This window comes from Psammomys obesus, unplaced genomic scaffold, assembly GCF_907164565.1.
Source record: "Psammomys obesus unplaced genomic scaffold, mPsaObe1.curated_primary_1811, whole genome shotgun sequence".
NCBI classification, from domain to species: Eukaryota; Metazoa; Chordata; class Mammalia; order Rodentia; family Muridae; genus Psammomys; species Psammomys obesus.
In genome coordinates, this window is record NW_026596134.1 from 23,516,190 (window position 1) to 23,529,003 (window position 12,814).

Genomic DNA, 12,814 nt, shown 5'->3' on the forward strand with positions numbered 1-12,814 from the left:
GGGCTTCCCGTCAGGCTCCTCTTGGGCAAGCGCCTGGTGGATGGACAAAGGCAGCAGAGGACACAAGGCTGAAATTAACATGTATCAAATGCTTCCAGGGCTCATCCCATTTAAGCCTCAGAACAACTCTGTGAGGTCAGTACAGTGGGATCAGGTTTCTCATTTTAGAGATGATGTCATGAGGCTTGGAGAGCTTGGGTGTATCATACAAGGTCATGGAGCCAGCTAAGTACACAGCTGGATTCTCACCCAGGCCAGCCGTGGCCCTGGCCATGGTGGTCACATGACAGGGAACCCTGGGCTTTGGACTCAGCCCTGACTTCATGCTGTAGTTTGGACTAGGTCCACGCATTCAGTCATCGATTCGCTGAGTATTGATCAAGCCTCCCGTGAATGCTGGATAGCACAGAGCAGTGATGTCATCTCGGAAGAGCTCATGGACTGGCTACCGGGACAGACTTAGAGCACAGCATCCGTGTGGTACAGGGACAGAGGAAGAGAGGACGATTCTCACTGGCTGTCGGGGTGGGAAGGGATGTGCCCTTTGTGAAGGAGAAAGGCTCTCTGAGGCTGCTCAGGCACGAAGTGGAAAGAGCAAACGCACGAGGCTGACCATACCCATGATGCTTGGGCCGTCAGCAGTCTGTCAATGAGAGGAGAATTCCACATTGCAGGACTGTGGGCCTCCACCTTCCGGGCTCCACCCTCGACCCTCTGAAGCAGATGCTTCTTGGCTCTCGAGCTAGCAATTCTGGGAGACAAACCCTTCTTTTTTTCCATTCTGCACCCACTCCTCACTTTCTTCACTCTTCCTTCCACTAGTCATACTTAAAACACACACACACACACACACACACACACACACACACACACACCCCTCACTATGAGGCCAAGGATGACCTTGATCTTTAGGTCCTCCTGCCTCCAACCTCCCAAGTGCTGAAATGACTGGGGTGCATCACCACACCCACATGATTTGGTGTGAAGGGTTGAACACAGGGCTTTGCACATGCTAAGCAAATACTCTAGCAACCGGGCCATGTCTCAGCCTTTTCTGCTTTTGACATAGGGTCTTACTATGTAACCCAGACTGGCCTTTCATTTATGGGCACCCAGACTGCCGGGGTTTCAGATGTGCTACCACAGCGGGCTTCTTCCTGTTGGCTTTAAACCATTCCTTCTCCATTTCCCATGAAACAACCCTGAGAGAAAACACATGAAGCCATTGCTTATCACTTTTCTCTCTCCCTGGTGCTCCTCTGGGAAATGAGGAGACGGAAATACACAGTTGAGTGTTGAGCATGTTTGCCGGGAGGTTATACTCGGTCCAGAATGATGATTTAGGCCCAGCCCTTCCCCTTCAGGAACTCTGGAGTGTATACCTCATTGCAGTCACCGTGGGACGTGCTCATGATTGATACTGACAGAATGCCTGGGATTGCAGGGAGCAAGTTGGACCTGGCCTTAAAGAAGGATTCATGGGGGGTGCGGGGAGGGGGGGAGAGGTGACATTGAGCCTGTTGTTGAAAAGTGAGTGGGGGTTTTCCTTTATAGAAAAAGCAAGGTGAGGGCAACATGAACTAAGTCCAGGTTGAAAGCTCAGGCTAGGCCTGAGAGAGAGTGGCCGTTACACTCCAAGCTCCTAATATGAGGGGTGAATGGCCTTCAGGCCAGACGGTGGGTGAGTCTTCATGAGCCTTGGGAACTGCACTGGGATTTTCCCACTGTCTCTTCCAGGAACTGTGATGATCATACTCACACTGAGAAACTCACCCCTCGGCAGGAAGATAGATTGCAGAGGGTGTTGAACGGAGGGCAGAGGGACCCGCTGGGAAGTCGCTGCAATTGTTGCAGTGAAAAATGGCAAGATGAAAGCCCGTATTCAAGAGTGATTTGTAAAACATGGTGCACAGGAGACACGGAGTGGGGGAATGATGGGTGCTCGGATGGTGTCTGCGGGATGACCGTCTGGGAGGAGCTGCGACACACTGAGGGGAGGGGAGGTGGGTCATCGGAGGACGTGCAAACCTGACCGGGAGAGGGTCAAGAAGGGGCTGACGGAGGTGGCACAGCCTAAGGAACCCAAATTAGGAGAGCAACGGTATCCGGAAGAACAATGGCAGTTGAGTGGCAGGGTTAGAGTCTATTGCACAGGCAGTGAATACGATGGCTTCTCGAAGAGGTGAGGAGCTGAGCAAAGGAGATGGCTGCAAAAAGTCAGTGGAGTCAGGAGGAAGGCCCTGGGGCCAAGCATCCTATTTCCTTGCCTCATATCTCCCTTAAATGCCAGGAGGGACAATGGTCTCTCTCTGGCTATAGTAGAGAGTTCAAGTCTGGGAAAGATGGGATCTGCTCTTTTCTCCCTTTCTTCCCGTTTTCCTTCCTTCTTCATTCTCTCCTCCTACCCTTTCTTTCTTTTTCATAATAAGCCCAGACTGGCTTTGAACTCCTCATCCTCCTATCTCTGCCTCTCAAGCGCTGAGATGACAGGCATGCACTGTGACACCTGGTCCTCTTTCTCTCTTCATGCCCCAGCCATGAAGCAAACTACTTCTCGTATGCTGTGCTCCCCCCATGACGTACTATGCCACCATTCATCCAGCGGAATGGGGCAAAACGACCATAAACTGAAACCTTCAACACTGTGAGCCAAACCGGCCTCTTTCTCTTTCTAAATTGATTATCCCAAGCATTTGTTTCAGCAATAGAAAGCTGGAGTTCTTTTTCTCCTTGAACAAGGGCTGTCTCCTGCCCTCCCTCGGACATGGGATCTCCTGGTTTCTGTGCCTGTGCCTCTGGCCAGTGCCCTTCTTGCTCTGCTTCTCTGGCTTCATTCTGACATGACTTATACCATCTGATCCCCATCATCTGGATCACAAAGAACCAGGTGGGGAATTCCAGACCTCTGTAACCACCCAAACCAATTCTCAATATCAATCTCCCTGCAGACCTCTGGCTCCTGTTAGCTCTGCTTCTCTAGAGAACCCTAGAGAGTGGACATTCCTTATGCTTAAATCTTGTCGGTGGATCATACAACTAGACCCAATTTGCAAAGCAAATACAAAAAAGCACCAAATTGAGAGAAGTCAGCATTAAGCTAATGGACTAGCCGGTGTTCTGTTGAAAGCAAGTCTCCACTCACAAAGCAAGCATGGCTGTTCCTGGGAGGAGTGTGCGGCCAACTTCGCTCTCCAGAAAAAAAATGGAAACAAGAGAGCCCTGACTTCCGCTCTTGCTGATTTCCGTGTTCGTATACTCTCACCGTGGACCCATTGAACTGTATGAGTTTAAGAGCCAGCTCTCAGAATGCCTCACATATTAATGACAGGCTCTGGCCAGCCAGAGCAGGTTGCTTCTACACATGCCTGGTTCTTTTGAACTTGTCTGGTGGATTTTACAATGTATGACACATGGGTGACTAAATTGTCTCATCTCTTTCCTTTTCCAGTTCCTATGAAATCTGTGCTTGCAAGGGTCACGGTGATGAAATGTGTATTAAATCACTCCCTGTTCCTTTATCATCTTGAGGCAAAGGACACTCGATAGCCAAAGTCACTCAGTTCCAGGATCCACAGCAGCAGCTGTGTACCAAATCTTTCCCGTGTGCCAGGTATGGCTCTGAGCACTGAGATTCTAGAGTTAGCAGGAAGACAATGGCTGAGGAAGATGGGAGCATTTGGCACACATTTGTACGTATAATTGTCAACTAAAGCCATCAGAATTGAAGTTGCCTTCAGTTCCTGCTCAAGATCGAATTTTATTATAATTAATATTGTTTTGGTTACATATCATTGATGTTATTTTTGCCCACGGTGTCATGGGCATCACAGGGCACCAGTAGACAGAAACAGATATATCTACTGTACTCCACTCGTCCCAGTGACGTAGAGTACCATCAGGCTCAAAATGTTGAATGCTGCATGCAGACTTAAGTGTGATGGAGTCAGTCAGCTGGCTGGAAGGTCCCAGGCCTAGAGATAGAAATAGATTCAGGAGTAGAGGGGTGCTCTGATTGCATGTGTATGTGTGTATACGTGTGTGTGTGTGTATGTGTGTGTGTGTGTGTGATCACAGGGCCTTCAAGAGTACAAGGGGACTGCTTCCACATTTCTTGTGAGTCCGGGAGCAAGACTGAGTCTTTGGTCCTTAGGCAGAGCAGCTAGTTCTAAGAGCTCAGGGAGGGAGGGGACAGGCTTCACAGATAAACAATACTGCATTGGATTTCATGGACTCAGAAGTTGGGGAGTTACGGAAGCTGGCAGCCCCCCCAAACATGTGGGGAGCAGGTAATAGCTAGCTGAGATAACCAGCGTCCTTGAAGATGATCGCACGGAGCCTCTGTGCATCTTCTCTACTGTAGGCAGTCCAAGCTGGACAGGATTGTAATGCTGGCTCCCTGCCCTCCTCACCTCTGGCCTCACCACCCACCTGGCCTCTTGCTGTCACTGCTCCTGCTGAGTTCTGTCATCTGAGCCCCTAATTTAATAGGTTTGTCTCATTATTTTGATTAATCATATTAACTCATGTTAATTAAGAGAGAGATTCAAGCAATGACAGAGGTTAATGGAATCGGCCAGTGTTCTTCTCTGGCTTTTGTTGGGGGCACTGACAGGCTTTGGGGGGGGAATGGGAAATGGAACATCAGCAGGAAAAAGCCAGGGAAACCCGGGGAGTCCTCAAAGAATGAAAGGGGAAAGGCATCAATGAAGAGATCTGCTATTAGTCGGAGTTTCCTTCTAATTGAACGTCTGATTTTATTAATGATGGGTTTATAAAGTCCTTAAGAAAAGAATTTAGTCAGCTCAGCATTAGCCGTGAAAATTAATGCAGAAGATATCATTGAAACAATCCTTTTATTTGTCATCTCTAGGGTTTGTCCCATTCCTGGACTCTCTGTATTTGAGGTCGAGATTAGACGATTAGACCGAGCACCTTAGCCGGTCTAAGCACACCTACTTCCTCTCACATGCTTCAATTTTCAACTTCAATTCTCCTGCCCATTTAATCTTGGTGACAACGTGATGAGGTCCCTTGGTAGGGAAGGAAGCTCAGAGACGATTGGTCACTTATTCAAGGTCTCACTGTCTGCAAACCATGAATCCAGTAGCTAACCAGGCTCCTGGCATCCACAGTGGTAATGTTGGTAGCCGTGAGCCATGTGCTCCTCAATTTATTTTTACAGTCTTTGGAACCAAAGGTCATATCTATCTGAACACAGTGAGCAAGCTGTGACATCTGAACCTATAGGAAAGGGCCTTCCACTGGGGAGAAAGGGAGCAGATGACCACCATCCTTGCTAGATTAAGGTTTCTAGAGCAGACTCTGCCTGGGCTGACAAGTTCTTCCCTTCTATAAGTTCATTTTTCCCCCCATTATTATAACAAAATACCCGAGGCAGACCTACTCTGTAAAGGAAAGGAATTTATTCAGTTCACAGTCTTGGAGGCTGAAAGTCCAAATTGCATGATACAGGCTCTGGTGAATGCCCCAGGACAAATGGCAGGAACACATGGAGGGAAAGTACATCTAAGGACCTCCCACTAGACCCCTTAAAGTTCCTACCACCTCCTATGTTACCACACTGAGGACCAAGCCTTTTAACACATGGACTTCTGGAGGACACAGTCTATACGGTTCTCCATCTTGGAAATGGTCAAGCTGCTGTTACCAGTTGACGCTTTAACCCTGGAGACCTGTGAGTGTGATTTCACTTGGGAATAGAGATGGTGAAGTCATACTAAACTGTCAATCCCTAATCTGCTATGACTGCAGAGGCAGAGGTGCAACCATTGAGAGAAGAGTGTGACATGAAGAGGGGGGAGAGATAGGAAATGTTGTTGAAAGCCAAGGTTGCAACTGAGGTTGCAAGAAGCTGGAAGAGACAGGGAAGGAACCAGCACCAGAGATTTCAGAGAGACATTAGCCCGACAAAGACCCCAATCTCAGACTTCAGTCTTCTAGAACAGAAAGGGTAAACTCCCATCATGTTAAGCTGCTGTGATGGTCTCAATGGTCAATGTAATGAGACCTAGAGTCAAGTGGGAGGCAGGCCTCGGAGAAGCTGTGAAGGTGAAGCCTAACTTGCAGTGGAGATCCCAGGATATTGGAGATGCCAGAACCATAGGATGTCTGCTGGAGAAAGCTGCAAGCATGGAGTAGAGCTGGCCTAAAGGAGAGGGTTTATGTGCTGCAAGCAGCAGAGCTGAGGGGTGGTGATACTCAGGCCTTTTGGAGCCCAGGTGATTGCTTCCCGAGCTCCAGATGCCAGACATGGAGCCACAGAATTCAGTGTTTACTCTGCTGGGTTTCAGTCTTTGTTTTAGTCTGATTGTTCCTTGTTATGCCCAATTATTCCATTTGGGAGTGGAAATGTTTATTCTGTGCCATCGCATGTAGGATGTTATCTAATTTGCTTTCGATTTTATGAGAACTCACCCTTGAGAGACTTCCTTGCGTCTCAGATGGGATGCAGATTTTCAAACTTTGAAACTGTTGAAATTGTCAAGGACTACGGGGGCTTTTGAAGTTGGATTGTGTTTTATACTGTGAGGTGAAGATGCTACTTTGGGGATAAGGAGTGGAAGGGCATGGCTTAAAGTGATGTGTTTGGGTATCGTGGTGACATTTCGATGGCCAGTCTCAGTTGTGAGCTTGATGAAGTCTAGAATCACCTAAGAGATGGACCTCTGAGTATATGCCTGTGGGGCTTATCTGATCGAATTAGCTGAGGTGGGAAAACTCACCCACTCTGGGTGGCACCATTCCCTGGGCTAGAATCCCTGAATGTAAAAGGGAGAAAAGTGAGCTGACCATAACCATTCGCTATTGCTCTCTGCTTCTTGACCATGGATATAACATGAGCAAGCTTCTGCCACTGTAATTTTTTTCCACTGGAATGGACTGTTTTCTCACCCTGTGGGACCAAACAAACCAAATAAATTTGTCACAGCAACTGGAGTAACTAAGACAGCTGCTTTCAGGTTCTTTGTCTCAACTGCCCTAGCAAGCGACTAGCTCTATAGCGATTTGATCAATACTTCTCTTCCTTAGTAGACTGGCCCTTCTTTAGCCTAAATTCTGATCCCTGATAACATACTGAAAATGAGTATGTTTGTGTGTGTGTGTGTGTGTGTGTGTGTGTGTGTATCAGACACTGTCTTTTTTCGTGTTTACCTGCACCTGTCTGATGAGGCTATACTGTCTGGCTAGTGAGCACAGGGATCCTCTTGTCTCTTCTCCCTAGCACCAGGATTACAAGAGGCATGCACCACTCCACTCCCAGCCTTGTTATGTGGGGACCTTGTTATGTGGGGGGCTCCGCAGACTGACTTCTGGTCTTCTTGCTTTTGCATAGCAAGAACTTTACCAACTGAGCTACTAGTCTACCCCCGATAATTTAGGCTGTTGTCTGTCCTTCAAAAATAATCAGAGAGGGAGTATAAATTGTTTGGAAATTTTTGGGGGGGATAAAGGCAACCAATGCTGAAAGCGCCAAGCTTGACCCATACTTGCCTATTGGAGCCTGCATCATAGTTAGGCTTCTTCCTGTAATTCTAGGATATTTGTCAGACCCTTGGGCCATAAGTGGCCCATTCTCACAAGGGCTTCAGTGGCTCTCAGGGTTTTCCATTTTCCTGGAGAAGCTGTCCAGGGTGGAGTAAGGCTTCCCACCTACCCTGCTGTCCTCGTGTTATCCATCACCAGATCATTAGTGGCTTATCTGCTTTCCTGCTGAGCCTGCAGGTGGCCTCAGAGTCTTCCAGTCTTCTCGGGCAGAGTTGATACTTTGAGATTCATTTATTCTTCAGTAAATGTTTTTGATGTTCCTACTGGTGCCAGGTACTAGATATATAGTACAGAATACATACACCACCTTTTCCTATTTTCAATTTATATATATGTATATATATAAATTTATTTATATATAAATATATATGCATGTATGTGGTATGTATGAATGTGTGTATTACGTGCACGTGTGTGTTGGCTCATGTGTACACATACATGTGTGTACATACATATATGCACATGGGGACCTGAAGCTGACATCAGCAGCAGTCTTCCTCCATCATTCTCTACTTTATTTGTTGACTAAGAGACTCTCAGAGGAACCCAGACCTTGATAATATAGCTAGTCTTGCTAGCTAGCTTGCCCCAGGGGATCCCCCGTCTCTGCCTTCTGACTGCTGCGATTACAGGTCCCTGCCATATCCACCTAACTTTTACATGGATACTGGGGATCCAAACTCCGGTCCTCATGTTTGCTCCACAAGCCCTTTATGTACTGAGCCATCTCCCCAGCCTGCGGACACAGTCTTACAATCTGTAATGAAGTGTTGGGACCATCCTTGAGTGAGAACACCAGTTCCCTAGAGTCAGAAATTGTACTGATCAGCCACTTGAGAGATGTAGCTTCCTCATCTGTAAGTGAGTAAGGACTAGGTGACTTCTGCGCATCAACTTGGATTAGACTTAAGACTCTGCACCTGATAAATGGACTTAAGACTGAACTCCCAGAGCTGGGGTTATAGGTGACTGTGAACCCATGCACATGCTGGCAACTGAGCTCAGGACTGACTTTTTTTGCTTGTTTTCTTTCTGACTCTTTGTGTGTCTCTGTGCCTCCCCTCCTCTGTCTACACTGTGGTCTGTAGAACAAGTGTTTTCTTTCTCTGTACCACCATGTCTGTTTCCTAAAGTCTTAAACGAGCCATCTCACATAAGCTTTGATTTATCAGCTGACGTTAGCAGGACAAGTTGTATTTAAGTTAACTGCATCATGGGCCTCCAGGTCACTGTGGGTCTTCCATACCACTGATCACATGATTGCCACTAATCCCGGAGAGTTCATGTAGGATCGAGCTCCACTCTATGAACCATCACCACCTGAGTGCTCCTTCTCTAACCTCCTGACTTTAAAGAGATCCGCAGTTAGCCCTTTTTCCTTTCTTGCTCTCCCTCTTGACTGATTGGAGGTGAGGTTGCTGGTGAGATAGAACTGTCATGGCAGATCACTGAACCTAAGGAGAAGATCATTGGAACCTCTGATTATATCAAGGTATAGAGGAGTTGCTGATACCTTGAGGTATCTGAAGTAGAGACAGACTCATGGGACGGAGCTCTTTGTTAGGTTGTTGGTGTTAACTCTTTGTAGTATCAGAACTGACTTAAATTGGAGGACGCTCAATTGGTGCCTAAACACACTTGAAGACTATCTTAGAGTGGCGAACCCACATTTTGATGTCAATAGTGACATCCTAGAAAAACCATTTTTTTCCTTTATTATTCATGCCAGAAAGAGAAGTGCATTTTTTTTTTTCTATTCTGTAGACCAGGCCAGCCTTGGTCTACAAGAGATGATCCACCTTCCTCTGCCTCCTAAGTGCTAAGATTAAAATCAAGTGCCACCACCCAGCTCAGAAGTGTAATTTTTGTCTCATGGTCCTTGCTAGTTCAAAGAACTGGTTTAATATTAAACGGCCTCATGGTTCCTGAGCAATTCCTATTTAAGACTTGTTGCTCCACAGAATATGTTATAAAGTCCAAATTTAGCCTCTTCCTTCCATCATAGTGCCTAACTCTAAATAAAGTCTCAGAAAAATGCCTGTTGACTAGTTTCTATAGCTCTCCCAAGGGTCCTTACCCTTTTGATGTATTCTTGCTATATTAGTTGTTGGGGTACACTGTGTGAATGTTTGTCTCTGTACATACAATTGTTAATTCTGACCCAGCAGAGAGATAAATACTAGCCGGATTGTATTGTTATTCATATGGCTCATCACCAGTCTCATATTTTGTAAATATTTATCTTTCCTCACTTGCCTATTGGCTGTAATAAAGAGATGATGGCCAATAACTGGGCAGGAGGTGGAATGAAGGTTTCAAGACAGAGAGAGGGACTCCGGGAGAAGAAATTAGAGGCAAGAGATTAGCCAGCGGACACAGGGTGAGTGGGTGGGGGTGGGGAGCATGGGGGGGCGAGACGGGACAGGACATGGGGACCAGAGCAGAATGGAGAGGTAGACCTGGCCGGATGTGGCAGGACGTAGTACTGAGATTAATCAGTTTAAAGCAGTCAGGAGACTGCTTAGCAGAAGACCTAAGACTTAAAATATTAATAAGCTTCTGTGTCATTATTTATGTTGCTGGAGGGTCTGATAGTCCCACTGTAATTAGTGTTTTCCATTGCTACAGCAAAATACCAGAGACTGGAGAGTTTAAATCTAAATGTATTCAGATTACAGTTTTGGAGGCAGATAGCCTCCCAAGATCGGGTTGCCACATTGATACGGGCTCTGGTGAGGCTTCCTGACTGCATCACATCACAGCGATAGCATCATGGTGAGAGCATTACTGCACCCATTTGCTCACTGCTCTAAAGACAATAGTAGGGAGATGAAAGTGGATAAGAAGAAAATTAGATTTACCCAGGAGCCAGCACCCTGAGAAGACAAGCTACCATCTTACTCATAAAACTATCTGGGGAGACTTAGGTGTACAGAAGGGCATTTATGAAAGTAAAGGTGATCCCAAGGGCCAAGGAGCAGGAAAGCTGCTGCCCGTGGGGTCTTTGTCTCCAGAACATGCATCTTTTTTTTTTTTTTTTTTTTTTTTTTTTTACATTAACTAGGACATGGAAATCAACCTTAGACTGCTGGCTCTTGCTCCTGTAATTCTTTAGATAAACGTAACACCATCATTATTATTTTTTTGCATGCTAATCATCGTCTTATGAATTCTGATACAATCAGAAGGCCAACAGACATTCTGGGTTCTGTAATCTAAGGCAAATGTGTTTAGCAATTAATATCTTGTTCATTTGGATGCAGCTTTTCTTTGGATTCTAACGCTGGGTAAAAGGAAGAGAGCAACTGCACAGGGCAGCTTGTGCTGGAGCTGCCACTCGTCAGGACCTCGTGGAAAGGCAGAGACTGCACGGAGACAGGAAGCAGGCAGCAGAGAGGCCGGTCTTGTTCATATTTGTTTGTTCACCTGTTTTCCTGTTTATGTTAAGATAAGGGCTTGTGCTTCCCAGGCTGGCTTCAAACTCGATGTGGGACCAAAGTTGGCCTTAAACTCCTGATTCACCCGCCTCCACCTACAAAGTGCTGGGATTACAGGTTTACGAAGCGCTGGGGGTCAAACCCAGAGCTTTAGCAAATGCTAGACAAGCACTCTATCAAATGAGCTACCTCCCCAGCCCAAATATTGTTCTTTTAAAATAAATCCTCTCAGGGGAACTAACTGGGGTCACTCAATAACCAGTTTATTGTTTTCAAAAGCATTGTCCTAATAATGATCGGCCCTTAAGACTGGTATCCTAAAAATTCTACTATTTTGCTGGGTGTGGAGGTGCACACCCTTAATCCCAGTACTTCTAAAGCAGAGGCAGGTGGATCTCTGTGAGTTCGAGGCCAGCCTGGTCTACAAAGCAAGTTTTAGGACAGTCAGGGTTCTGTTACACAGAGAAACCCTGTCTTGAAAAACAAACAAACAAACAAACAAACAAACAAACAAACAAACAATTCTATTATCTCAGCACCACCTCGCTGAGAGCCAAACCTCCAGGCCATAAACCTCCATGTGTTTGGGGATTGGCTCAAGTCAGTGGTTCTCAGCCTTGATTCTACATTAAATTCACCTGGGTGGCTTTTATAAAACACTGATGCCCCAGACATGCTGACTTATTGGTCTGACATGGAGCTTCAGCATCCATATTCTATAAAGCACCCCAGGGAATTAGAAAGTGGAGTCACAGTTTGGAACTAGTGCACTCAGACAGTAACACGGCTCTCTCTCATCACTGTGGGAAAATGTGGGTTCATGGCAGCAGCAGAGTTTAATGAGTGGAAAGAAGGTGTCTTGATAGCTGGTCCATTTTAAGTCCCACTCAAACTTCTGGGGTTACATTTCAGTCTAGAACATAGTATGGGGGGGGTGGAGGTAGGAGACTGGGCTAAGGTCTCAGCATTTCCAGGATCAGCCGAGCAGCCTGGACAAGTCAGCCTCCCTGAGCTTCCCTTTCAGCATCAGAGCCAGGCTGAAGCAATGACCTAGCTCAGGTGAGAGTTTAGATCTTGGTGTGAGGTTCTTCTGTCAAGCCTTATAACCTGGGCAGCCACTCTAATCGCTCCCAGTGGAGGGCTTCCCATTCAGAAAGAGCCCTAAAGCCTTGTTGTGAGACTTAAGTAGATTACTACAAGCAAAACACTTAGCTAGGACTAGCATTTACTCGCTGTCAGCAGGCAGCCAAGACTCTCCTAATTCATGATACAACTCTCTCCATACCCCAGCACTCAGGTGGAGAGCATTTCCTAGCCAGCTATCTATTTGCCAAACCATTCAAATAGGAGACATCAAATATAAAGCAGTGGATTTGAAAAGGCTTGCCTCAGAATCTTGATCTGTTTGCCCTGAAACAGCTCATTGTGTGCCCTGCAGTTCTGGGAGCTCCAATACAAGCTTCTTTCTGGTTTCCCCTTTATGTATTTGCAGTTGGGGTGGGATAGGTGGAGGAAGCCAAAGCTCAGTGTGGGAGGTTGTTCTGGGAGACCTGACCAATCGATGTTAGAAAGGAAAAGCACAGCTGGGTGGTGGTATCACACACCTTTAATCCCAGAACTCAGAGAAGCAGAGGCAGGCACCTCTGAGTTCTAGGCCAGCCCAGTCTACAGATGAGTTCCAGGACAGCCAAGATTACACAAAGAAACCCTGTCTCAAAACAAGAAAACAAAAAAAAAAGAAAAATAAAGAAAGAAGAAGAAAGGAAGGAAGGAAGGAAGGAAGGAAGGAAGGAAGGAAGAAAGAAAGAAAG